Consider the following 25215-nt stretch of genomic DNA (forward strand, 5'->3'; position numbering starts at 1 on the left):
ACCCCCTCCACGTGGGTTCCAGATCCCACCCCTGCCATCAGTTCCAGGACTTCGCTCCTGAATTCCTTCCCTTCTCTATTCTCCATTTTTCACTCTCTGCCAAACCATTCCCATTAGCATGCTGACATGTAAGCCCGTCTCTCATTTTAAAAAAGGAAAGGCCAAGTAAAACCTCTTGACTCCACTTCCCCCACCAACTCACACCTGATTCCTTTGCTCCCCCTCTGTAGTAGATATCCTTAGAAGATATCTGTGCTCTCCGTCTCTCATTCCTCTCTCCTCATTATCTCTGCAAGTCGCTCCAGCCAGCATCCACCACTACCCTGCTCCACAGAAACTGCTCTTACCAAAGGCACCAGTGACCTCCACGTGTTCATCCGGTGGTTCGTTCTCTATGCTTTTCTTGCTTCACCTATTGCGGTTTCTCACTGTTTCCTTCTTAAACTATTCTCTTCATTTGGCTGCCAGGATACTACACTGTCCATTTTTCTTCTAGGTCACCAGTGACTTCTCTGTGTCCTTTGCTGGACTTTGTTCTCCTAAACAAGCCCTTGATGTTGGAATACCCCAGGGTTCAGTCCTTGGCCCTTTTCTGTGTTCTATGTACCTTGACTAATTGGATGAGCTCATCGAGTCTCACAGCTGTAAATATGGTCTACATTCTGATAGTTGTCAAATGCATATTATAAACTCAAAACTCCCTTGTAAACACCAGCCTCATATATCCAACTGCTTACTCAGCATGTGCACTTGAATGCCCGCATTTGTATCAAACTCAGTGTGGCCAAACTGAACTTGATCTTTCCGACACCCCAGTATCTGTTGTACCTACAACCTTCCTCATCTTTGTCCATGGTAACTCCATCCTACCAATTGCTCAGGTCCAAAACCTTGGAGTTATCTTTGCCTTTACACTTTCTTTCATGCCACACATCCAAGCTATGAGCAAATCCTTTGGTTCTAGCTTAACAAATACCCAGAATTAGCCACTTTTCACCACCTCTATTCCTATCACGCAGGCACAAGTAATCATCATTTCTTGTCTGGAACATTGCAATAGTCTGCTAACCAGAGCCCTGCTTTCATGCTTGCCTCCTGACACTCTGCTTGTAACCCAGCATCCAGTGTATGCTTAGAGGTGAGTCAGTTCATGGCACTGTTCTGTTAAAACCCGTGATGATGACTCCTGTTCCTTTGGAGTAAAAGGCATAATCCTTGCAAAGGGATACAAACTGCAACCTGATCTGACCACTCTGATTGCATCCCCTACTTCCTTCCTCTTCCTCATTCTGCTCCAGCCATTCTAGCCTCCTTGTTCTTCAAACATGCCAGGCTTCAGGCCTTTGCTTTAACTGTTCCATCTGCCCGAATGCTCTGCCCCCAGTTCCTTCTTAGCTAACTTCCTCTCTTCCTTCCTGGCTTTGTACATAGCTCACCTTCTCGTTGAGGCCCACCCTAATCACATGATGCAAACTGCTTCCCTTCAGCAACACTCTTATCCCTTTACCCTCTACTATTTCCTTCTCCATAGTCCTTACCGTAGTCTAACAAATGTTGTACTTATTATGCTTCTTAGTTATTGTCTACCTCTCTCAGCTAGAATGTAACCTCCATGAGAGCAGGGATCTTTGCCTTTTTTTCCCCACTGATGAATTCCAAAAGTCAAGAACCGTACCTGCACATAGGAGACATTCAGTGAATATTTGGTAAATGAATGAATGGAGGTAACATAACCAAAAACCTTGTTATCACGTCATTACGTGGGTCTTGTAACGCTGTCTATAGCCAATCAGTGATGGCTGCAGTCCCAAATAGAGCTAAACATAATGAAGGCCAGTAACCTAAGGGAGTCTGGCAGAAAATTATGCTTGCTAGAACCATTCTGGATTAGGAAGTGTCCAATCCAGCCAGTCTGGTTGTCTGAGTTCTGACTGGAACTCAGAATTCAAATCTTAGAGACAACAAAGAGGTATAGAAGAAAATGATAAATATGTTGAGAAAAGGCAGTTAGTAGTCTTAAGTAAATAGAAGCCATGAGGCAGCAAGTCAATAACAGATTCAGACAAAGGCAGAGAGAAGGCACGACCCAAGAATGGCTGTCTAGGAATTGTTTCTTACACCGGAATCACTATGGTATCCTGAATAACTTTCCAGTTCTCCATGACACCTGATGTTGTCATTGGTAGAACTCTTTGCTTACTTCTCTATACTTATAATAAGTCCCCATCAACTCAGGCAATATGAGTGTGTCTTTGTTTCTTATAGTCTAGAATTGCTAATCAGTACAAAAAAAGCATCAAGTCATTGTTGACCTTGTTATAACTGCCCCGCTCCATATAAGCTTCTGAAGAAACTCTCACCTCAGCACCAAGAAGAAGGGTAATAGGATGAATGAATGTGAGCTCTGGAGCTAGCTTGGCTGGGTTTGAGTCCCAGCTCTGCCACTATCTACTCATAGGAGCTTAGAAAATTTACGTAATCTAGCTATGCCTTCTTTTCTTTATTTGTAGAAATGGAGCTATGTTAGTATGTACCTTTAAATTTTCTGTGAGGATAAAAATTAGAAATTACATGTGACGTGCTTAGAACAGTGTCTGGAACACATTGGTGCCAATAAGTATTAGTTACTATTATTATCTAGAGCAGCGCTATCCAATGGAAATATGAGAGCTACATAGATAAAGTTTTTAGTAGTCATATTTTAAAACAGTAAATGGGATAGGTGAAGTTAATTTTAATAATATATTTTCCTTATCCCAATTTCTAAAATATTTCAACATATAACCAATATAAAAATTATTGAACAAGAGATTTTATATTCTTATCTTTGTACTTAGTCATCAAAATACAGTGAGTATTTTATACTTACAGTACATTTCAATACAGACTAGACATAGTATTAAATGCTCAACAGCCCCTAGCGGCTATAACAGAGAAAATCTATGAGGAAATGCCCCTTTTTTGTCTTTCCAGAACCTAGATTCTAGGTTACAATGGCTTCTTAAAATGCATGCTATTTTCTTTAAATTTAAGGTAGAGGACCCAAGATTCAATCCTCCCTCAGTGTCAGGACCAAGAAGTTGATGGGGAACTTGAGTTTATAAAATCCTATACCTAATCTCTTCAAGTGAACCAGGTTAACCATCCTTTCCCTAAGACATGATCCATTCTTCTTACAGTGGGCACATTGATGCTGGCACTCTGCCATCATTCATTCTCCCCAAACATTTCCTTCCGTTCATTTGATTCATGTTCTAATTCATATATTGATTTTGTACTTTCAGGCTGTTTCTCTTGCTTTTCTCATCATCATCATTTTCTGGAAATGAGACATGGAGTCAGATGACAGTAGGGTAGGGGAGAGGTCAGGCAGGAGAGCTAAAGGAATGGTTTTCCATGATACCTGAGTCGGGAGCTAGGTGAAATATTGGCATTGCCAGCTGATGTGTGGTGTGAAAGGAGGGATATAAAACTCTTCTGCTTCTGTCCGTCTTCGCTGCCACTCCTTCAACTGGTTCTCACTCCTCTACACTGGACTACAGCCTCCTGAATAGAATGTTTGAAACACCAAGGCTAAATTTCTATCTCTTTGTTTAGCTCAGTATCTCCAGTAACTAGAATAATACTGACACATAGTAAGCACTTGTCAAATATTTAGAAAAGGAAGGGAAGGGAAGGGAGAGGGAGAGAGAAGTTTTTTCTTTGACTTTCCTTTAATCCATTCTCCATTTCCTTTTTGGAAACATTCACACTAGATACTGCAGTCCACAAGACCATGCTTGATCTTGCCCTGTGTTTATATTGTCCATCTTATTGACTCACTCTTCCCACCTCACTACACTCTACCCAAACTGCCTCCTTTTTAATTCCTTGGACCAGCTGAAATTACACTGCCTTGGAGCCACTGTTTTTGCTGTTTTCTCTCTCTGTAATGCTCTTTGATGAAATCTCCTTATCCTCAAAATTTTGGTTAAATATTGCTGATTAAAACAGGCTTTCTCTGATCCCTACCCCATTATTCCTTATGACAGCTAGCTGTTTGTTTCCTTTTGTTAGATGTGCTCACTTTATAATTACCTATTTATGCATTTGTTTCCCTCCTTGTTACTTACACACCTGATTCCCACACCCACCCAATAGTGAGCTCCACAAGGGGCAGGCATCATGCCTACTTCATTCACCTCTCTATGCCCAACCCCACTATGATGCCTGGTACATATTAAATTCTCAATTCATAAATGCTGAATATATTAAATAGCTCCTTGACATATGAATTGCTTCTCTGGACTGACTTCATCGTTTCCTTTAACTTTCTACTTGAGCCATTCTGAAAATGGGAGGCATATGCTAAAAAGGTGGCACCTGGAATGTCCTATGTGCCTGGGAAAAACACCATCGTTGGAACACCTTTGCCAAGAGTGATGGTTCAGCAAGGCATAGTCCGACTCTGGTGTGATGTTTAGCTGGCTGTGGAGAAAATTTCCAGTGGCATGATTCAATCCCCAAAACAGGGCACCTTGAAGACCAAAGAGACATTGTTCTGAAATAATCGTATCTTTAAGGATAACAATGAATCTGCTTAAATGAGAAACCACCAAATGTGAGAAAAAAGGCACCACACGGGTACTCTAACCAGGAAGTAATGAAGATAAGGGATAATACCACCCTCTTGTTCAGTTACTAAATATTTGTCTCTTAGGAACATGACAACAGTAGCACAATAATCCTCACTTTTCAAGAGGATTTATAATGTGCCAGTCACTCTGCTAAATCCTTTACATGCATAATCTCATTCAATGCTCATAACAACCCTACAGAGTTGGGATTATAATTGTATTCCTTTTACAGACAAAGAAAAAGGATGCATAGTTTGGTTTGATATCTTGTCCATGAATACTTAGCCTTTGAGTTGCAAGCTAATATTTGAATGCAAGTCTGATGATTCCAGCGTTGATGGCTCTGTGCCTTCTGCCAAGCACCCTGAAGTCTGTAATGACAGATGGAAGATGGCAGCTAGCTTTCTTACAGATGGTGAGAAAGCCTCCTTCAGCCACAGGACTCATGCTGATCTTGAGAGCAGTGATGTAACCACTCAGGTGGTACTTAATGGATGTTGAGAGCATGTAGTGGTCCCCCCTTAGAATGGGACAGATTTTCTACCAAAGAGCAACAGGATTTGGAGCAGCAGGAGCATGAGAAGCTAGAGAAGCACAGCTGAACAGCTCACAGGGGAACCCATGATCAAAAGGCCTAAGCTGTCGTTTCTAGCAGACCTCAGTCTAGCAATTCTGACCCATGTTCTCCTCAGATTCTACGGCCGTTTTCAGAATGCCCTCTTTCTGTTAAGCTGTCTCTCTTTTCCACCCTAGTGATATTTCTACAGAGGACCTACTGGAAAGTTGAAATGTTACCAGAAAAGATCAGAAATCAGTCCTCTACAGTAAAGCATCAGAGAGCCCTTAAAATTGCCCAAGCATGGAAGCAAGAGACTCTGGCTTCTGGCCTGAATTAGTCTTCAATCTCATTTCTCTCTATTTTTTACTATAATGATGTTGTTGTCGATGATGATGATGATAATGATGAAGTAGTATTTTCTCATTATGTATAATTAAATAAATTGAATAATAAAATTGAAAGTGATCTCCCCTCATATACACACAATTCTACTCTTCAGAAGCAACCATGTTAACAGTTTGAAGAAAATCTCTTTATAACCATCATTTCTGTCCGTAACACTCATGAAAGGGCAGCTATAATTGTCCTTTTTTCAAGTGGAAGAATGGAGTCCTTAAGAAGGAACAAAATTCTCTCAAGAGGTCTCAGTATAGCTGAGAGGGGGAAACACTCCACATCTAATTCCAGGGTTGCCCTGAATAGCCGGGTGGGTGTGTGCAATACACACACACACACACACACACACACACACACACACACATATTTAACATCTGACTCTGGGCTAGACTATTGCATGGAGACATAAGGCCAAGCTGCCTTCTAGTAGATGTGGGGAGGACATCTATCTCAAACAGCTGAAATATTTAGTACTGGGCACTGGTTACACAGGGCGCCCTGCTAAGGCAAAGGATTTGACATATAAGCCAAATAGGGATGAGTTCTTAAGAGAAAACGTTGCTTTAATTGGTGCGTGCCATGCGGGAAAGTGTGAGAGAAGTGTGACTACCATAGTGTTCAGTAAATAGAGCTCTAGCCTAGGAGATCCGAGGATAAGAGTCAGAGGTATCTACATGTGTGGGCATATGATTAACCTGGGAGAAGACTGTCTGAAGCTGGAAAGTCCCATTCTCCCTGCCAGCCATCCTACTACCCAGTTTTGGGAGAACAGTAATTCTAGATCTGTTGTCGAGAGGTGCTTGATCAGCACCAGAACTGGGGCAGAGTCGGTCTGTGTCTCAGAAGCACCTCAAAAGCCTAGCTGGTGAGCTTGGAGCACAAGGTCACGGGCAACCCAGGAGCCACTTGGAAATTCACCTAACAGGGTGGGCATAAGAATCTTAAGTTCCCCCTATTTTGAGGTCAGAAGTAGTCCTAGAGACCGGCATAGGGCTGTTTTGGGGTCCTGTGCCCATAGCTTTAGAAAAAGAGAATTGGGGCACCTGACTGGTGCAGTTGGTTAAGTGTCCAACTCTTGATCTCGGCTCAGGTCATGATCTCACAGTTCATGAGTTTGAGCCCCACATTGGGCTCTGGATTGATAATGCGGAGCCTGCTTGGGATTCTCTCTCTCCTTCTCTCTGCCCCTCCCCTGTTTGTGCTCTCTCTCCCTCTCAAAATAAATAAATAAATAAATAAATAAATAAATAAATAAATAAACTTTTTAAAACATTTAAAGAAAAAGAAAAGGAGGACTCGGGGGGTTGGAAAGCAGGCAATGTTAAATACCTCGAAGTTCCACAGTTATAAAATTAAGCATCTTAGGTCTTTTAAAAATGTTTACTGGTTAAAATTATGTATAGAAACTGAGTATTGAGGATACATCAATAATGTATCAGGGTTAATTTGAATGGATGTGACAGGGAAGGCTACAGTCTAAGAAGAGAAAACATTTTTATTCAGGATGCTAAAAATAACAGCTTTGTGTGCCATGTTGAACATTACTATTGAATACAGCCAAGCAATTATATATCCCAAATCTAGCATACATTTACCATACAAATATAGTAATACTAAAAAAGATTAAAGAAGTTAAGGCCCTGTTTAGCACACCCTTCCTTAAAAAATACTTTTAAATCACTACAAGTGGAATATGTTCAAAAAGCAAATTTCCCAGCAAAATGAAGAGCCCTTCTTATTTCTTTGATATGATTGCTTTGGAAACGTGATTTTTTATCATGGCATTTCCCCTTTTCCTACCTCCTCTCTTCAGGCAAACAATCCATTTTCTCTACATTGTCTATGGAGAAGCATGTGACAGGCAGAAAGCACAAATGGCCTGACAGGCTGTGTCCTGTGTTCCCCAAGCCCCAAGCCCTTGAGGAATTTGGACTTGCTTATAGACGAGGCCTCAATGTCCACTCCCATTCCAGATAAGAAAAAGATTTCTCCACAGCTAAGGAGGGGATAAGGCGGGGGTGGGGCGGGGGGTTGGTGGAGAGAAAGAGAGAGAGGGAAAGAAAGAGATGAAAAAAGACAGATGATAAGAGCCAAGAAATCAGCATAAGAGGCAGCATAAGAGCTACCGGAGCTGTAGGGTCATGGAAACAAAAGATGTCTCAGCGGCCACCTACACAGAGCAGTGGTTACAGACCAGATGGGCTCCTAGGAGTCCATGTCTCAGTACTACATGAGGTGCCCTGTCCCAGTTGTAAATGGGGCCAACCTCTACTTGGCAGGAGGAAACTGAAGTCACCAAAGGCAATGCTTCCTACTTTACATCATCATGGCTACTCACAAACAATGCTGATTATTTTTTTTTTATTTTTTTCCCCAATATTATACATCTTTTATTTATTTATTTATTTATTTATTTATTTATTTATTTATATTTAATATATGAAATTTATTGTCAAATTGGTTTCCATACAACACCCAGTGCTCATCCCAAAAGGTGCCCTCCTCAATACCCATCACCCACCCTCTCCTCCCTCCCACCCCCCATCAACCCTCAGTTTGTTCTCAGTTTTTAACAGTCTCTTATGCTTTGGCTCTCTCCCAATGCTGATTATTGAGAGTAGCCTTCAAGGCCCAACTCTCCTGCTTAATTATTCTGCATGATATAAGCATATGATTAATGCTTTCACTATACCTAAGTGGATTAAAAATAAGAAGGAATGAGGGAGGTTTTATCCCCAGACTGTAACTCTGTGACCACCTGAGAAACACTATTTTAATGTGGATGTGTTCACCAAATTCAAGACTTGATCTGAGTTCCATCTCTGACAAGAACAAACAGAATTTGTGAGTTTGATGGTCCTGAAGAGATCCCTGATGTATTGCTGACATGTAAAGAAGAAATCACAATATTCATCAGTATTTGGGCCCCCACGGAAGACTGGTCATACGACCAATCATACGATGTCTCTTGTGGGTTGAATTGTGCCCCCTCAAAAGATGTAGTTATCCAAACCCACAATACCTGAGAATGTGACCTTATTTGGAAATCGGGTCTTTGCATATGATCAAGTTAAGGTGCAATCATTAAGGTGGGCCCTAATCCAATATAATTGATGTCCTTATTTACAAAATAAATGGGAACTTTAGACACAGGCATGTGCACAGGGAGAACACCATGTGAAGATGACAGCAGAGATTGGGGCCATGGATCTACAAGACAAAGAATACCAGGACTGCCGGAAGCACTGGTAGAAACAAGAGAGGGACATGAAACAGATTTCTCCCCATGCCATGAAGGAACCAACACCGCCAACCCTTCGATCTTGGACTTCTCGCCTCCAGAGCTGTGAAACAATAAATTTCTGTTGTTTTATCCAGTCAGTTTATGGTAATTTGTTACAGCACTCCTGACAAACCAATGCAACACCCAAATGTTTTGAGAAAGTGGTAAGAAGAGACATAGAGCAAAATCTGGAAGAACAACAATAAAATCTGAAACAAGAAAAAGAAGCAAGAAAGCACCGGAGAGAAGGAAAACAATAACGATGTGAAGAAGAATAACCAAACAAACAAATAAAAGCCCACTCTATCTCTTTCTTCATTACAATAATCCCTCTCCAACAACAGATTCTCCTAGTGGGAAATTCTAGCGTGTGGGTATTTGCTTCTAAGTGTATTACTTAAAGTGTATATCGTTCTTATTAGGGATAAATAGAAAAACGAGGAATGAAGAGATGGGAATGAAAAAGAAAGGGAGAAAAAGCAGATGGCAGAAGAGCGAAAACATTGAAATTAAAACTTGACAAAATAAAGAAGATAGGAGAAAGCACATCCCAGATCTGGAAGCACATGCTGGTGACAAGTGGGGGAAGGGATCTGAAATGGTCTTAAAAGGGGGCAGATGGAGGATGGGGAAGGAGGCAGGAATCAACTTCTCAAAATATCAGTTCCTAAAGGCTTTGAATATTTGTTGATAACACTCAATACACTCATGTGAATGCACAGCTGCCTCTTGCTCACATCACAAAGCAGTACATACTTGCACGCAATCTAAGTACATGGCTCAAACAGGAGAGCCTGACAAGTGCCCAGAGAACAAAGGGTGATCACTGCAAATTAACAGGGACATTGGCCTGTTAATAATTTAAGATGCGTGAAATATAATTATTTGTTTTAATTTAAACTCTCGGTAAATACCATGCGAATGGCAGTAATTCTCTCACCCTCAAAGGTGAGCTCTCTCTCGTGAATTTTGGGAAAGGTGGGCTTGTTTCATTTGTTCTCTAAGGTAGTTCTATGCTGCGGCTGCCTTTCCACAGTTTTCTGCTCTTTCATGGGTCTCCATGACGGAACGAGTGTTGACTTCTATTCACCATCAGCGTCTGCTCGCTGATGAGAGTTCCTAGCGTGCTGTCTCCTCGCGTGCACTGGCCGGTGATGAACGTGAACAGGCTATACTTCTTACAGCCTCCTTCCCCCACTCCCCACGATTCCACCGCACGGCTCACGGCTGTTGAGATTTTGCGAAATTGACCGTGAACTGAAAAGGATTACAGCAGCCTCCCTTTATCCTTATCGGTTTTGCTTTCCACGGTTTCAGTCATCCTCGGTCAACCGAAGTCTAAGCAGATGACTCTCCTGACAGATGGTCAGAAGGTCAATGGGAGCCCAAAGCCTGTCATTCACCTCACTTCATCTCATTGCATAGGCATTTCTATCACCTCACAACATCACAAGAAGAAGGGTGAGTGAAGGACCATAAAGTATTCTGAGAGAGAGAGAGACCACATTCACATACGTTTTATTATAGTATATTGTTGTAATTATTCGCTACTGTTGTTAATCTCTTACTGTGCATAGTTTATAAATTAAATTTTGCCATATGTCTATATGTGTAGGAAAAACCAGTATACTAGTACTGGGACTATCCATAGTACTCTCCATGGTTTCAGGCATCCACTGGGGATCTTGGAACATATTCCCCATGGATAAGAAGGGCCTACCATACTATGCAAAAAGGAAGATGTTTCTAAACTGTGTGCTTTACAGAAAGAGCTTAAAAAAAGGAAAAAAAGGTAAAGCATTTGAGATGCAGTCTGCTTGCAGACACAATTCCTGGCTTGCCTGCCTATAAATGCACTCTCTTCTCACCAACTGTTTCCATTTTCAAAACATAACAACTAAAATCTCCTACAACAACTCATAGTAAAGACAGAATATTGGTAAGCAGAGAGGTGCCATTGTCCTTTATTCTCCTGTGGCCTTCAGACTGTGTGGAATTTAAGAAAGACAAAGGCTGCCCATGTCAGTGTTATCTTTAGCACGCAAAAAATCAAAACTCAGTCCAAACCCACCTCTTTTTGAAAAATTTTATTTAAATCCAAGTTAGTTAACATGTTAGCGTAATAATGGTTTCAGGAGTAGAATTTAGTGATTTATCACTTACATATGACACCCAGTGCTCATCCCAACAAGTGCCCACCACCCATGTAGCCCATGCCCCCACCCAAAAACCCCTCCAGCAACCCTCAGTTTATTCTCTGTATTTAAGAGTCTCTTATGGCTTGCCTCGCCCTCTCTGTTATCTTGTTTAACCTTCCTTTCCCCTATGTTCATCTGTTTCATTTCCTAAATTCCACATGAGTGAAATCCTATGATATTTATCTTTCTCTGTCTGACTTATTTCTCTTAACATAATACATTTTAGTTCCATCCACGTTGTTGCAAATGAGAAGATCTCATTCTTTTTGATTGCTGAGCATTATTCCGACATATATATATATATATATATATATATATATATATATATAATCTCACATCTTCTTTATCCATTCGTCAGTCGATGGGCATTTGGGCTCTTTCCATAATTTGGCTATTATTGATAGTGCTGCTATAAACATCAGGGTGCATGTGCCCCTTCAGCATTTTTGTATCTTTTGGATAAATACCTACTAGTGCAATTGCTAGATCATAGGGTAGCACTTTTTAATTTTTTGAGGAACCTCCATACTGTTTTACAGAGTGGCTGCACCAGTTTGCATTCCCACCAGCAGTGCAAAAGTCAAACCTAATTCAATGTTTATTTTCAGAATTTATTTTCTCATAACACAGAATGCCCTAATATAAGGTTTGGTTAGGTCGGCTACTCAACAATGTCATCAGAGATTCGAGCTCTTTTCCTCTCTCTGCTCTGTTGAACAAAGCATTGACTTTACCTTAGGGCTCATACCCTCAGAGTCAGCAACTGTGACAGCAGTAGACCCATGTTCACACCCAATGGGAGAGGGACCCTGGCTTTTCTTTGCAGAAACCTCAAACAAGCCTCTTGTCCATCTTGCCTTATCGGCTCCTGTATTCTCAGCATTTTTAGAGTAGCCATGAAGACCTTCTACATGCCAGTTGAAACTTATTTGCATAGTACCATTTTCTGGACAAAGTGCTATTTTTCTCCATGTTCTTTTAGACATCTTTTTAACAGTGATGAGATTTAAAAACCAATAACAGAGGTCACATCTACTGCATAGAGCATTTGTAGCCACATTTTAGAAGTATTTGGCATGGAATAGAAACTCAGTAGATATTTGTTGAATGAAGGAAGAATAAATAAATCATATTGGCCCAAATGTCTTGAAATCTGAACAACCACTGGTGAAGGAACGGGAACACCATCATTAGTTTCTTATCCAAAGGGAAGCAACAATATTAACTACAATCTCATTATAGAGAAATCTGCCCTTCGAAAGCCATACCTTAGCTCCTCAAAGACCCTAGCCAAAGCTTTGAAGTTAAATTGTTTTTATTTTCTTTTATGTTCACTTTCCTCAAAGGTCAGAGTTTAGGAGAGTGTACTCTCCTGTAATTTCTGAATATGGAAGGGAGACTGTAGGAGGATCCCTATTCCTTTTACACACACTATCCCCAAAGGGCAGGGTAGGAGGCAAGGCTTGACCATCCAGGAAAAGTTGGTTCATTCAGGCCTCAGATGCCCAACTTGGTGTTTTTGATATGTTCTTATGAGTAGAATTGTGTCCCTCCCCGCAAAGATATGTTTATGCCCTAAGTCCCAGAACCTGTGAATGTGACCTTATTTGGAGGCAGGGTCTTTGTAGGTATCATCTGGTTAAGATGGGCCCTGATCCAGAGACAGGTGTCCTTATAGGAAGTGGAAAATTTGGGTGTGCCCGGGTGGCCCAGGTGGTTGGGCATCCGACTTCAGCTCAGGTCATGATCTCACAGTTAGTGAGTTTGAGCCCCACATCAGGCTCACCGCTGTCAGTGCAGAGCTCGCTTCGTATCCTCTGTCCCCCTCTCTCTCTGCCCCTCCGTCGCTTGTGCTCTCTCTCTCTCTCAAAAATAAAGAAACATCCCCCCAAAAAAGTGGGAAATCTGGGCACAGAAACACAGGCAAATGCCCTGTGACAACAGAGGCAGAGATTAAGTGAGGCATCTACAAGGCCAAAGAATGCCAAAGATTGCTGGTAACCTCGCTGGGAAGGAAAGAAGGATTCTCTCCCACAGCCTTCAGAGACACGAGCCTCATCTTCTTCTATACCACCTGCTTTTCTCTATCTTTAGCCTTCAGCTGTGAGGGTTCGTTCCACTAACATCTACATGGGTTTTTATATTCCAAATAAAGGTTTTCAAAATCTCTCCTGGCACCACAGACCGCCAAAACTAAGAAAGTTTGTAACAGTCTAGAGAGCTCATTTTCACCCAGATTGTTAGTTCCTTCACAGGTGAAAAACTTTAAGTTTCATTTTAGAATTTTTTTTCTGTCCAGAAAGCTGTTTTCACCCTTCCCCTTCATATTCCTGAAGTTTCATAAAGTTACTAGTGTAGGAATGGTCATCTAACTCAACCTTCACCTGACAGGACATTCATAATCTCCCATGGTCAGAGTCATCTGTGCTTCCAGCACCCGGGCAGTGAGACACGTGTGCCACCCTGTCTTCTTCGTATCTCACTATTTCTGTTGCTGCTACCTCATTCATTTATTCATTCATTCATTCGATTAATATTTCCCAAGCACGCACTTTGTCAGGCACAATTGTGGACAGTGGGAATACAGCAGGAGGCAATGGACAATGAATGTCGTTGTGAGTGTAATTTCTAATAGATGGAGATCATAAATAAGCATTGATAAAGACCATAGAGGAAAACTAAGTAGGGATGTGGGCTAGAGAAAGAGGTCACGTGGGAGTGCAATGTAAAAGGGTAGTCAGGGAAAACTAATTTCTGGTTATTATAGAAAAATGCAACTAACAAGAATACTTTCTTGCAGAAAGTGTTCCTGCTCTGAATGGTGATAGGTTTTTCTTCTTGATTTTCTAGGAAGTGTCATCTGCCAGTTGCCCAAGATCCACACCTTTTCTCTCATATCTCTGGGACAGCTTCTGCTCCAACCTCAGCCCTTCCCCGGTCAGAATTTTCCCTTCTCTTTGGGCCTAACGGTTGCACGCATTCTACTGGCTCTGCCCCAGCTGTACTCTCTCTCAACATGATGTCCAGACCTGATATCCTATGCCAGGTGGGCTCTGACCGACACAGAATAAAATGGAACCATCACGTCTCACATCCTCTGTTCTGTGTACTTTTTATCTGACAGGGCCAAGACAGCTGTGCCCACTTTTCTCTTTTTGTAACCATATTGGGATGTTGATTCATACAGAACCTAATGTCAATAAGGTTGCTAAGAAATTGTTCCATCTTCAGCCCCAGGCTCTTTCCACTCTGTGGAGATTCCTCCCTCTTGATTTCATTACCTTTGGGAAAATTTTAACGAGTTAGAGCAGTAGCTGCGGCAGTCAAGATACACAGCATGTAATGACCTCCAGGTATCCTCCTTTGCTCCGTCTAACTCTGCCTACTTTATCCTAGCAATTTGACTAACAAACACCGTCCCAATCTGCAAAGCTTTAAAGTGCTGAGTTATCATCTGCCTATTTTTTCCCCCTCTAATGTTTAAAAAGAAATCAATTGATGGCAGCTTATGTTTCTGTCCTTTGCTTCCCTTGCCAGAGGTGAATCCCACTGTTTCAGAGCAAGAGCAGGCTGGGTACCTGCCCTGTAGCCTCTCCAGCTGAGGCTGGGATCACAGAGAAAACTCATATTCTCTTTTCACTGGCCTGTTCCCCCTTGTGAGAATTAAACCACGTGGTATGGAGGTTAAACCTCCCTTGGTCTTACAGCCAATCCCAAGGTGTTCTTTTTTATTCTTTACCTTCCAAAATCAACAGGGACAGATCATCATGAGGCTTTAAAACTACCAGTTGCTGGCTGTGGAATCTTGGATTAGTTACTCAACTGCTACGTGACTCCCTTTCACTAGGTGAATGAAGTTAATAGTAACCATGTCCAAGGCACATAGTAAGCATTAAGCCAGTTCATTTATGGAAAGCACTGAAAAAGTAGCTGGTGCACAGTGAACAACATTTAAGCGTTAGCTTCCATTTGGGGTTAAAATTAAATGCATCAATTCATCGTTCGCTCCTAATTATTTGGAGGCAGATTATCTGCCCTATGTTTCCCCCTGGAGAAACAGTATGGTATGTTCTGGAATCAGGCAAGGAATAGTGTGTGAGCTCAGCTGCATGACCTTGGGAACATTATTTATCCCAGGTAAGCCTCAATTTTCTCGTTGATAGATGGCGATAACAACCCCCTTCACAGAGCTATTGTGGGCTTCAGGTGAGTTAAGTGTTCATAGTGCTCTATAAAATACCTATCGATTTATGGCTTTGGATGCCCCAAATGCATTCTTGGTTGGAAAATACTGTTCTTTGAAGATAATTTCATCATCCTGATGCCACAAAGAAACTTTAGCTCCTGACTTGCCTTTTCCAACAAGAGGCTGTTTTTCTTGTCCTGCCTGTCCATTGTAACCTAAGCATGAAGGTACCGTTGCCACAACTTTCCCTTCCAGCCCTGTGAGCTTCACCCAGGGCAATTGCCTTTGTCAAGAGCCCACCCCATCATTCAAAACCCTTTTTCAAATCTGGCAGCCATGAACTATAAATTTCCCAGTAATGGTGGGCTTATGGCTTACCCTTTCTGATTTGTTAACGTTAAGGGCATTCTATGAACAAGACCAGATGAAGAGTACCAAGAGGGTGGGCACATCGGGTTCTGAGACAGGAATGGCAAGAGTAGAAGCATAGTATTTCACAGGCATCTCACTCCGTCACCAAAATAAGTTGTTGAGTATCCCATGTGACCAGCATATGCAGAATCTTTGACTGCATTAGAAAAAAAATAACACTCAACAAGTACAAAATCATATTGCTGACTGCATCACATTTTCTCCAGGTAACTTGATGATCATAGTCCACAGCTATACTTACAAAATGACAGAGCTAGGAGTACCTTTGAGATCACTTGCTTTATTTGGGACACAAATAAACTTAGAAGTGAGATGACTTCTTCATGGTCACAAAGGTAAGGAATGACAGTCAGGTCTAGAATTCTGGCCCCAACTTTTGGCCTATTATTCTTTCCACTGCATCACATAACCTCATATTTGTGCTGAATTTTAGGATTAAATATCTACACAACAGTGATGCAGATATTTTTCTCATTTCATGATTTCAGTTCTCTATGGTCCACTAAAAGAAAAGAATGTTTACAGAGAGGACCTCTGTGTCTACAACCAAGGGCAAAATGCTTCAAATGGCGAACCGAGAAGCTAGCCTTGCCCAAGGAAAGCTTTCACTATATTGTCATCCTTGAGTCACTCAAAGTGAGTGTGTGCTCTTGTTCATCTAATTTTCCAACTAAATGTCATCAGTCACCTTGAAGCAGGTCATTTCCTGCTGCTAAACAGCCCTTGACAAGGCTGTAAGCAGTCAGTGTTTACCACCTGGTCATTAATCCCTACAAATGCCCTAGACCCAAATTCCTAATTGCTTAAACAAATGGTTTCCATGGATGATGAAACATCCCCGCAAATCTACAGCACTTGCTGGTAGCAAAAGTGGTTCTCTGTGCCACCTACTCCTACACTTCTTCCCTCGGTCCCAGGAAATGCTAAATGAAAAGTCAAGAGAGCTCTGATGGCTGCAAAGGGGAAGTCTGAAGGTAAGGGGGGCCGTATTGTCATTCACTGCCATTCTCTCCCCAGAGGTCATTCTGAGAGCAGGTGAGACTATGATGTCTGGGACGTAAGAGAGAAAGGTCTAATGGGAGGAATACTTCCGTGTTGTCAGTGAGGATTTAGGTGAAGTCGCGTCACGATTAAACAAGGGTCTCTGTTGCTCCAAGTAGAGGGACATTTAAGCAGGATTGGGGGGCAGCCAGTTCTCAGAGAAATGGTCTCACAGTGGCCACGTCATGCCCAAACCTGCATTTAGGTCCGCTGTGCTGCATTAAGGTTTCTGTGTTGGCCACATTGTTGGCCTGCCTGGTTCTTTGGTTTTTCCCGAGGCTGTGACCCCTGTTCCCTCACTCCCACCCACATGGTCATCATGCATACAGTTACCTCGGGAGCATCCCCTCTATGCTGTGTGGCTCTAGCCCCATGACCCTAGCTGTGACCCTTGACCTGAGGTAAGCCAATAGGAACCCCTTCTACCGTTGTTGGCCTTGAAGCCAGAGCTTCAAGCCGGTACTTTTCCATCGCCTATGGCATATACTTTAAAGCTGTGTACTCCATGACTATGTTTCCACATGGTATTCAGGAGAAATGGAGGCAGCCAATTTGAAGAAAGAAAAAAGCGAGAAAGAAATTGAGAGGACTAAGTGAAAAATGAAGACAGAGATGGTTGTGATGAGTTTTATTGTTAGTTCCAGTTGTTCCTGGAACCCATGTGCAATTCTGTTCTTGGATTCCACGAGACCCCTGGCATTTGAAGAAAAGGTCCCTATTTTCATTAAGCTAATTAGGAATCTGTCATGGCAACCAAAAAAATTCTAAGAACTATATTCCCTTCTTTCCTTTGGCACTGACTTTTTGGTGGATCATTTAAGTCCAGGTACATCTCCCATTTTTTCTTTAATGTATATGGTATTTATAGTCAGATAGAAATGAGGTCCCTGGTTTTCATGTAACCTTGGATTTTCCTGATACTGTCTAATTGTTGGAGGTGGATTACTATCTTTGCTGCCAAATGTCAAGAACACTTGGATCTACTTGGAAGCAGAGCCGGTGCTGATAGGGCAGTGTCCTCTGCTCGGAGGGCAGGCTTGTTCATCCTGTATCTCCTGTCACCAGTCTACTACTTGTTGTGAGAAATGGGCCGTTATGGGGATCAGAGAGGCTCTGTATAAACGGGTAACCCTTTGACCTGAGCTTAAAACATTGCTTTGCTACTCTATGAAGCTGGAGGCAATGGTGGGGTCAGGAGAGTATCCTCAGATTCTCTTTGCAAGACTAGTTTCTGTCTTTTCTACCTTGGTAGGCACAGACAGACCATAGCTACAAAGGGGAAGCAACTCCTCCCTGAGGTTACAGCTATGGTCAGCAAACGAAAATAATATAAAAAGTTCTAGCAGATTTTAAAAAACCCTCTTATTAAAGCAAAAGTTAGGCCTGTCTGTGAATGTGGGAGATGGGGACACAGATTGAAGTAGAACTTTCTCGCCCTGTGTCTGCTTCTCCCTGTGTCTTCCACCACTCCGTCCCCCTGTCCTGTGTTCCTATCTTGAGGGACTCACTATAATTATTCGGTCTGATTCTCCAGCTGAGAGCAACTTTGGAGCAAATGTGCGTAGTAGTTGCACAAGGTGTTCTCCCTCCTCCCATCATGCTGCCCCAGCACCCACAGCCCCAGACTGGAGTTCCTAGGTAGAGCCTTCATTTTCTCCCACAGGCCCCCAATGCTTGCAGCCTCACCTCTCCATTCTTGATCCTCACCTCAGTCACCTCCCCTGTATCCACGATGTCACTCTCTGTTGATTTCCCAGCAGTTACTTTACTCTCTTTGGGCAACGTATTTGTGAACATATGTCTGATGAATAAAATGCTAATCCCAAAGAAATGCTTCTAATGATGGAATTCCTGCAAAGTGTCAGACAAGGTGGAGAGTTGGGTCTTCCGATCCTCTGGGCATACATTACCCACTTGCCCGTGCTTGGGAGCAGTCCCTGTGTCTCTGTGTCTTAGTATCCACATAAGAATTCCATAGCGCAGTAAAGTGCTTAGGCTTATTTTATTTCATGCTACTTTGTATCTATTGAAGATCCTTCCTCCTGAACTTTAAACTACGCCACAGTATACTTTTTATCTCAACCTTTTAAAAAAGGGAGGATTGAGTAAATTAGAGTCTTGGGCACTTTGAAGACCTCAAGCTAGAAACAGACGTTTATATAAACCCTATAATGTCTAACACATTACCTTGCACAAAATGAAAGGAGAACAAGAGGGAGGCAAGATTTTATACAGACATACATATATATACATATTGATATATACACACATATATACATTCATACATAGATTTATAATTATATAAAATATGTATTTCAGATAATATATACACACAGGTAACACTTAATTCTGACCTCCCTGATCCTGACACTGATGGAAGAATTTTCAGACTTACAGGCAGGCCCCTGAGGCATATATCATCCTTTAGAGCTTTAGAAGGTAAAGCCGCACCTGGCTTTGAGTTAGTGACCAGCATTGGGCACTGATTTCCCACATGATTTATCCAACAGAATTAGTAAGGAACTAATATTCCAGACCCTGTGATAGGCTGTACAGTTTCTTCCTGCTCAAGGCTTTGTGTTTTCCCACCCACTGCCTACAAAGACCTTATTAGGAAATGTTTTGGGAACCTGAAAACAGGGACTATGTCATATATATGTCATATATAGGGGTCATTAAACTTTTATTTGTTGGTGGATTGACTGATGTTTTGAGTACTAACACATGCGGAAGAGAGGCATTTGATGTACATTTCTGTGTCTTGTGGTAGAATTATACCCCTCCTTATACTAGAATTTCAGTATCTTCCCTTCTCAAAATGACTTAAGGGGAGGATATCATCCAAAGTTGAAATAAGATCACGATCAATAATAATTAGATAATTCACAAATGATTTCCTAATAGCCTAAGAGAATTCATTTGCCTTTCAGTACTTGGCATGCTACATTTTATTTTATTTATTTATTATTTTTTTAATGTTTATTTTTGAGACAGAGACAGAGTGTGAGTAAGGAAGGGGCAGAGAGAGGGAGACACAGAATCTGAAGTGGGCTCCATGCTCTGAGCTGTCAGCACAGACCTGACGCGGAGCTCAAACTCATGAACCGTGAGATCATGGCCTGAGCTGAAGTTGGACCCTCAACTGACTGAGCCACCCACGCACCCTTTGGCATGCTACATTTTAATTTTTCAAATGTTTTTCTTCTGATACATTAGGTTCTACACTGCATTTTTCCAAGTTAAACACTAGTTGCTATGGTTTATCTTCCAGTTATCTATTGCTGCAAATACAAAGCCCCAAAATGTGGTGGTTTAAAACAACAATTAATTATTACCTTTTGAACTCCTGGTGCTAACTGGACCAAGCTAAGCAATTGTCAGTTGAGATCTTTCATATCAGATGGGTATGTAGCCATCCGAAACTTGACTGGGCTAAAGACCAACACGACCCACTCATGTGGCTGGCAGTTGATGCTGGCTATCTGCTGGAAGCTTACCTGGAACTTTAAGCCAGAGTGCCTACGCATGGCCTCCATAGGGCTTGGGCTTCCCATATCATGGCAGCTGGACTTCAAGAGGCAGAGGAAGACAACTAAGCATGACAAGAGGCTCAGGCAAAAGCTTCAAGGCTTCTAGCCTCAGTATCACTTCTGCCACATTTTATCGACCAAGAATGAGTTACAGATCAGCCTAGAGTCAAGGGTAGGGGGCTATATAAAGATGTAAACAAGATGCTTTTGTGTGTTAGGCATCAGCTGGAGCAGCTGGGCCTGGTGAACCACTTCCAAGGTGGCTTCTTCACTCACACACCTGGCGCCATGGTGCTACCTGGTCTCTCCCTGTCTTTCTCTCTCTCTCTCTCCCTACCTCTTGTTTCTATCTCCATCTCCATGGCATCTCAACCTCACCTTTAAGATATCTTCACAACACTATGGCATCTCACAGCAGGGTAGCCGCAGGATTGCTGGACTTCTTCCCTGGTCACTGGATTTCTCCAAAGATGCTATTGAAAGTTCCAGAACATCTCTTTTGCAATATAACAGTATCAATCCAAGTCACTAAGATCATTCCAGATTAAAGGAGAAAGAAATAGACTCCACTTCTCAATGAGGAAATGCCATGCCTGTAAAGGAAGAAAGGAATTGATGATGGCCATTTAGGAGACAAGCTACAAGTCCCCCTTATTATCTACCAAAGACATGGGGATCTCCTAGGGAAATACATAGTTCTTCTTCTCTGCCATGTCTTGCCCAAATACCAATTTATAAAGGCAGCTTTCCTTGATTCCCCTATGTGATATTATAGTTCATAATGTAGGAATGACATCACCAAGATGATAGCATAGGTCATTCCTGACTTTGGCCCCCCTCACAGAGAATAGTTGACATCTATTCGAGAACAAGACAGCACTGGGAGAATTCTGTAACACAGAGGTGAGACCGAAGCACCCCCTTGCACCTGACAGAACAAGATACACTGCACAGAAGGGTAAGAAAAGCCACTACATGTCGGCCGTATTGCCCCTCCCCCAGGCCAGTACAGCATCATGGACAGGTCTGTCCTGAGCCTCTGGTTCTGCCAGTGGGAAAAGGGAACCCAGGAAGGACATCCAGCACCAGCCCAGCACTGTGGGTCACTTTGTGGAATCCCCTACTTGGATCTCTCACCATAGGATCACAGGGGCATCTGTGGGTTTGACCATTCAGAATCTGACTGTGACAAGAAGCAGGGAGGTGCTCACAACAACTAGCACAAGGATCTTGGTGGACCAAATTCTTACCTGCAGCACCCAAGTGGTAATCCCGTTGATAGGAAACTGTCAAGGGATGACATTAAAAAAATTTTTTAATATTGCGATACCATCTCACCACAATGAGATATCGCTTCACACCTGTTAGAATCGCCATCATCAAAAAGATAAGAGATAACAAATGCTGCCATGGATAGGATCTTGAAGGCTTTATCATAGGTGAAATAAGTCAGATAGAGAAAGACAAATACTGTACGGTCTCATTTATACATGAATCTAAAAAACAAAAGAAGACAAAACAAAAGAAACAAAAAACAAACCCATAGAAAAAGAGATCAGACTTGTGGTTACCAGAGCAGGAGGTGGTGGGGAGGGGAAATTGGAGGAACGCGGTCAAAAGGTCCAACCTCCAGTTGAAAGATAAATAAGTACTAGAGATGTAACGTACAACGTGGTGACCACAGCTAACACTGCTGTAAGGTATACAGGGAAGTTGTCATGAGAGTAAATCCTAACAGTTCGCATCACAAGAAAAAAAATTGTTTTCCTTGATTCTTTTCTTCTTCCTTTTCTTTTTTATTGTATCTATATGAGAAGATGAATGTTAGCTGAATCTATGTGGTGATGATTTCACAATACATATAAATCAAGGCATCATGCTAAACACCTTAAACATACACAGTGATGTATGTCCATATTTCTCAATAACACTGGGGAAAAAAAGAAATATATGTTTGGTCTTTGACCTGTTTCTGGCACAGAAATTCTTGGAATTTCCTGATGAGAGGGATAAAGTTGTCTTTTGTCACATTGATGACGTGACTTTTGGACCGTACCTAAAGATGGGACTGGTTGCCACAGTAGCCAACTGTGTAATTAGAAGGTTGGGACTTTCAGTCCTGGCCCCTGAACTCTGGAGACAGGAGAGGAGCTGAAGGTTGAATCCATCACCAATGGCCAGTGATTTAATCAATCATTCCTACATAATGAAGCCTCTGTAAAAACCCCAAAAGGACAGGTTTCAGAGGGCTTCCGGGTCGGTGAACACGTAGAGGTGCTGGGAGAGTGGCAGCACCCAGGGAGGGCATGGAACCCCAGGCCCTTTGCCCATACTTTACCCTATGCATCTCTTCTATCTGACTGTTCCTGAGTTATACCCTTTTATAATAAACCAGTAATCAAGTGAAATGATTGTCTGAGTTCCTTGAGCCACTCGAGCACATTTATCAAACCTGAGGAGGAGGTTTGGAACCCCCAATCTATAGCCAATCAGTCAGAAGCGCAGGTGATAACCTGGGCCTGTGACTGGCATCTGAAAAAAAGGGGGGGGACACTCTTATAGGACTGATGCTGCAGGATCTCCAGGTAGATAGTGTCAGAATTGAGTTGAATTGTAGGACACCCAACTAGTGTCCAAGAATTGTTTGGTAGTGTGTGAGAACCCCCCCCCCCCCCGCCGCCCACCACATTGGAACTGGGCCCAGAACCCCCTTTAAACTTAGAACACATTAGGATCCCCTTCTGAATGCTCATTTTAAGTACACATATCACAGCAATTGCTGCTATATTTTACTAAGATTGCTTGTTTAACTATGTGTCTCCTTGAACCAGCTCCTGCTGAGAGCACCTGTCTTGTTCAGAGCTGCGTTCCCAATACCCAGCAGAGTAATATCACATATGGTGGACCCTCAATATTTAGCTGATCATGGAGGTTAATTGTATCTACAGCAAACTTTGCTAGAGGTATCCTTTTGCTTCAAGAGTCAGGACCAAATCCTTGTTCTTTGTCTCCCTCTTTTATTTTTCCCCCTTTAACTTTTTCCCAAATGTACAAGGGCATCATTTTCATGGTAATAACACCATCAGGACTTGTCCTGAGCCTTTTTTTTTTTCTGCTGCAGCTCCTATGGGCTTGTGATTATCATGCATGAGACAGAGACAGAGCAGGGTGGTGGGGGGGGGGGGGGGGGGAGGGTGGCACATAAGCTGCTCCTGAAAACGAATCTACCATGATGCACCAGCCAGGAGCTTAATAGGGAGCATGATCCACAATATGCTGAGTGTAGCTCTACAAGGAGCCCTGGGCTGGGCTTGTGACATTCCATTTCTCAGAGGATTTTAGCTCCTGCTGCTGCTACAGGGAAGGATTGGTGACTGTGATAAGAGATTTGAACACAGTCCTCTTAAAAACAGAAGGGCTGGGGTCGTCAGGCTAATTGGGACTGCAGACACGTGTATGTGCATGTCATACATAATAATGTGTGTATGTTATGTACGTAGTATAAAAGGGTAGAATATTTGAGGATAAAGCAAAAGCCAAAAGGACAAAGGCAACAGGCAATCTAATCCACTTAATGGGTCAAGAAGCTCAGAGCTGAGCCGCAAATGCATCATTTGATAACGGTAATGAAAAAGACAGCATCTATATCTACAAATAGCATTAAGGCAGATTTGGTTTAGAGGCCAAACTAAGTTGATGTGAAATTTACGAGACGGGCTGTCTCTCAGATGATGAGGGTGCATTCAGTTCCTTCTTTTCTCCTTTGGAGGTCGCTTAGGTCTTATTTCCAAGGTACATTTTCCTGATATGTGAGGCTCTATTTTGTTTAAATGAGAATTAAGCATTTTGCCACCCAATCTTATCTTAATGCTGAGGATGCTGATTTTACAAGTGGGCGAAGCCTATTCAGTGGCCCTTTGGGCGTTACATTTCCTTGTCCAGTGTCTGCAGGCTTCCTGCTCACAAGGGAGTTCACACGCCCGTGCACACGCACACACACGCAGAGCAAAAAGTTGCTGGTGCCTTGAGATGGAATTTATAGTAAGGCATGTGTCTGAATCATGACTTAGCAGCTGGTCCTAGAAAATGCCTGAAATGTGTGTCCCGATGATTTGTTCAGTGTGCTTTGTGTCTGCAAATCCCGTTATAATATTCCTGTGCAAAATGCACAGGGGCTTCATTTTTTTTTTTTAGGGACTTCACTTTCAACCAAAGTTCTAATACATACGCCACAGTAATCACAGTACATCGCACTGCAAAATATGCAGGATCCATTAATTTTTTTCTCCGTATGATGCCTCAGTCAATATCAGGTAGCATTCACGAAGAGTAATGAAGTCTGCTTTCAACACAGCAATGTTCCTACAATTATGTGCTGATTGACCTTCACTTTGTGCTGTGCCTGCAAAGAAAGGGAATCCCCTGATATACTGTACTGAACAGAGCACATGCAAGTCAGATGCCTTGAAGTAAGAAAGGAACTCGTCCCTGCAGCATGTGATGTGAACTTTCACTCCAGATTTGCTCCTGCTTCAAAAGTTAAAGCAGACCAGATCAGAAGTTTGGGAGAAAACTGTTTTTTTTTTTTTAAATGTTTTTTAGTGTTTATTTGTCTTTGAGAGAGAGAGAGCACAAGTAGGGGAGGGGCAGAGAGAGAGGGAGACACAGAATCCCAAGCAGGCTCCAGGCTCTGAGCTGTCAGCACAGAGCCCAATGCAGGGCTCAAATTCACAAACCATGAGATCATGACCTGAGGCCAAGTCAGGCCCCTAACCGACTGAGCCACCCAGGTGCCCCCAAATTTTTTTTAAGTCACTCTGGGATTTAGGTCTTCACTTATTTTGTGGGAAATCTTATGATAAGTGAAGTCACATTATTGACTTATTCTACAAGCCTAACCTAAGTGTATGCTCCCTTTGAAGGAAGTGTGAATTCCACATAAGACGCTATAGCATAAAGAAGTGCTCACCCCTC

The 25215-nt window shown here is 42.3% G+C and overlaps 1 protein-coding gene and 1 long non-coding RNA gene across 14 annotated transcripts in view; one reads left to right on the top strand and one right to left on the bottom strand.

Annotated features, from left to right (window-relative positions):
- LOC106966547 (uncharacterized) overlaps positions 1-25215 on the top strand; it is a 94370-nt gene that overhangs the window by 40513 nt on the left and 28642 nt on the right. For 3 of the 12 annotated variants that reach the window (XR_003426697.2, XR_008295924.1, XR_003426696.2), the window contains one exon: positions 13903-14143. The exons of the other annotated variants lie outside the window; for them this stretch is intronic. The gene's annotated coding sequence lies outside the window, so the exon portion shown is untranslated. Of the gene's footprint in view, positions 1-13902; positions 14144-25215 lie in introns of those variants that run through there. 12 annotated transcript variants of the gene reach the window in all.
- The window catches only part of LOC128314370 (uncharacterized), a 32851-nt gene continuing 19072 nt past the window's right edge, over positions 11437-25215 (bottom strand). For both annotated transcript variants that reach the window (XR_008295929.1, XR_008295930.1), the window contains 2 exons: positions 21492-21527; positions 11437-20834 (listed from right to left, as the gene is read on the bottom strand). This is a non-coding gene — a long non-coding RNA (uncharacterized LOC128314370). The remainder of the gene's footprint in view (positions 20835-21491; positions 21528-25215) is intronic.

Source organism: Acinonyx jubatus, chromosome B1 (assembly GCF_027475565.1).
Source record: "Acinonyx jubatus isolate Ajub_Pintada_27869175 chromosome B1, VMU_Ajub_asm_v1.0, whole genome shotgun sequence".
NCBI classification, from domain to species: Eukaryota; Metazoa; Chordata; class Mammalia; order Carnivora; family Felidae; genus Acinonyx; species Acinonyx jubatus.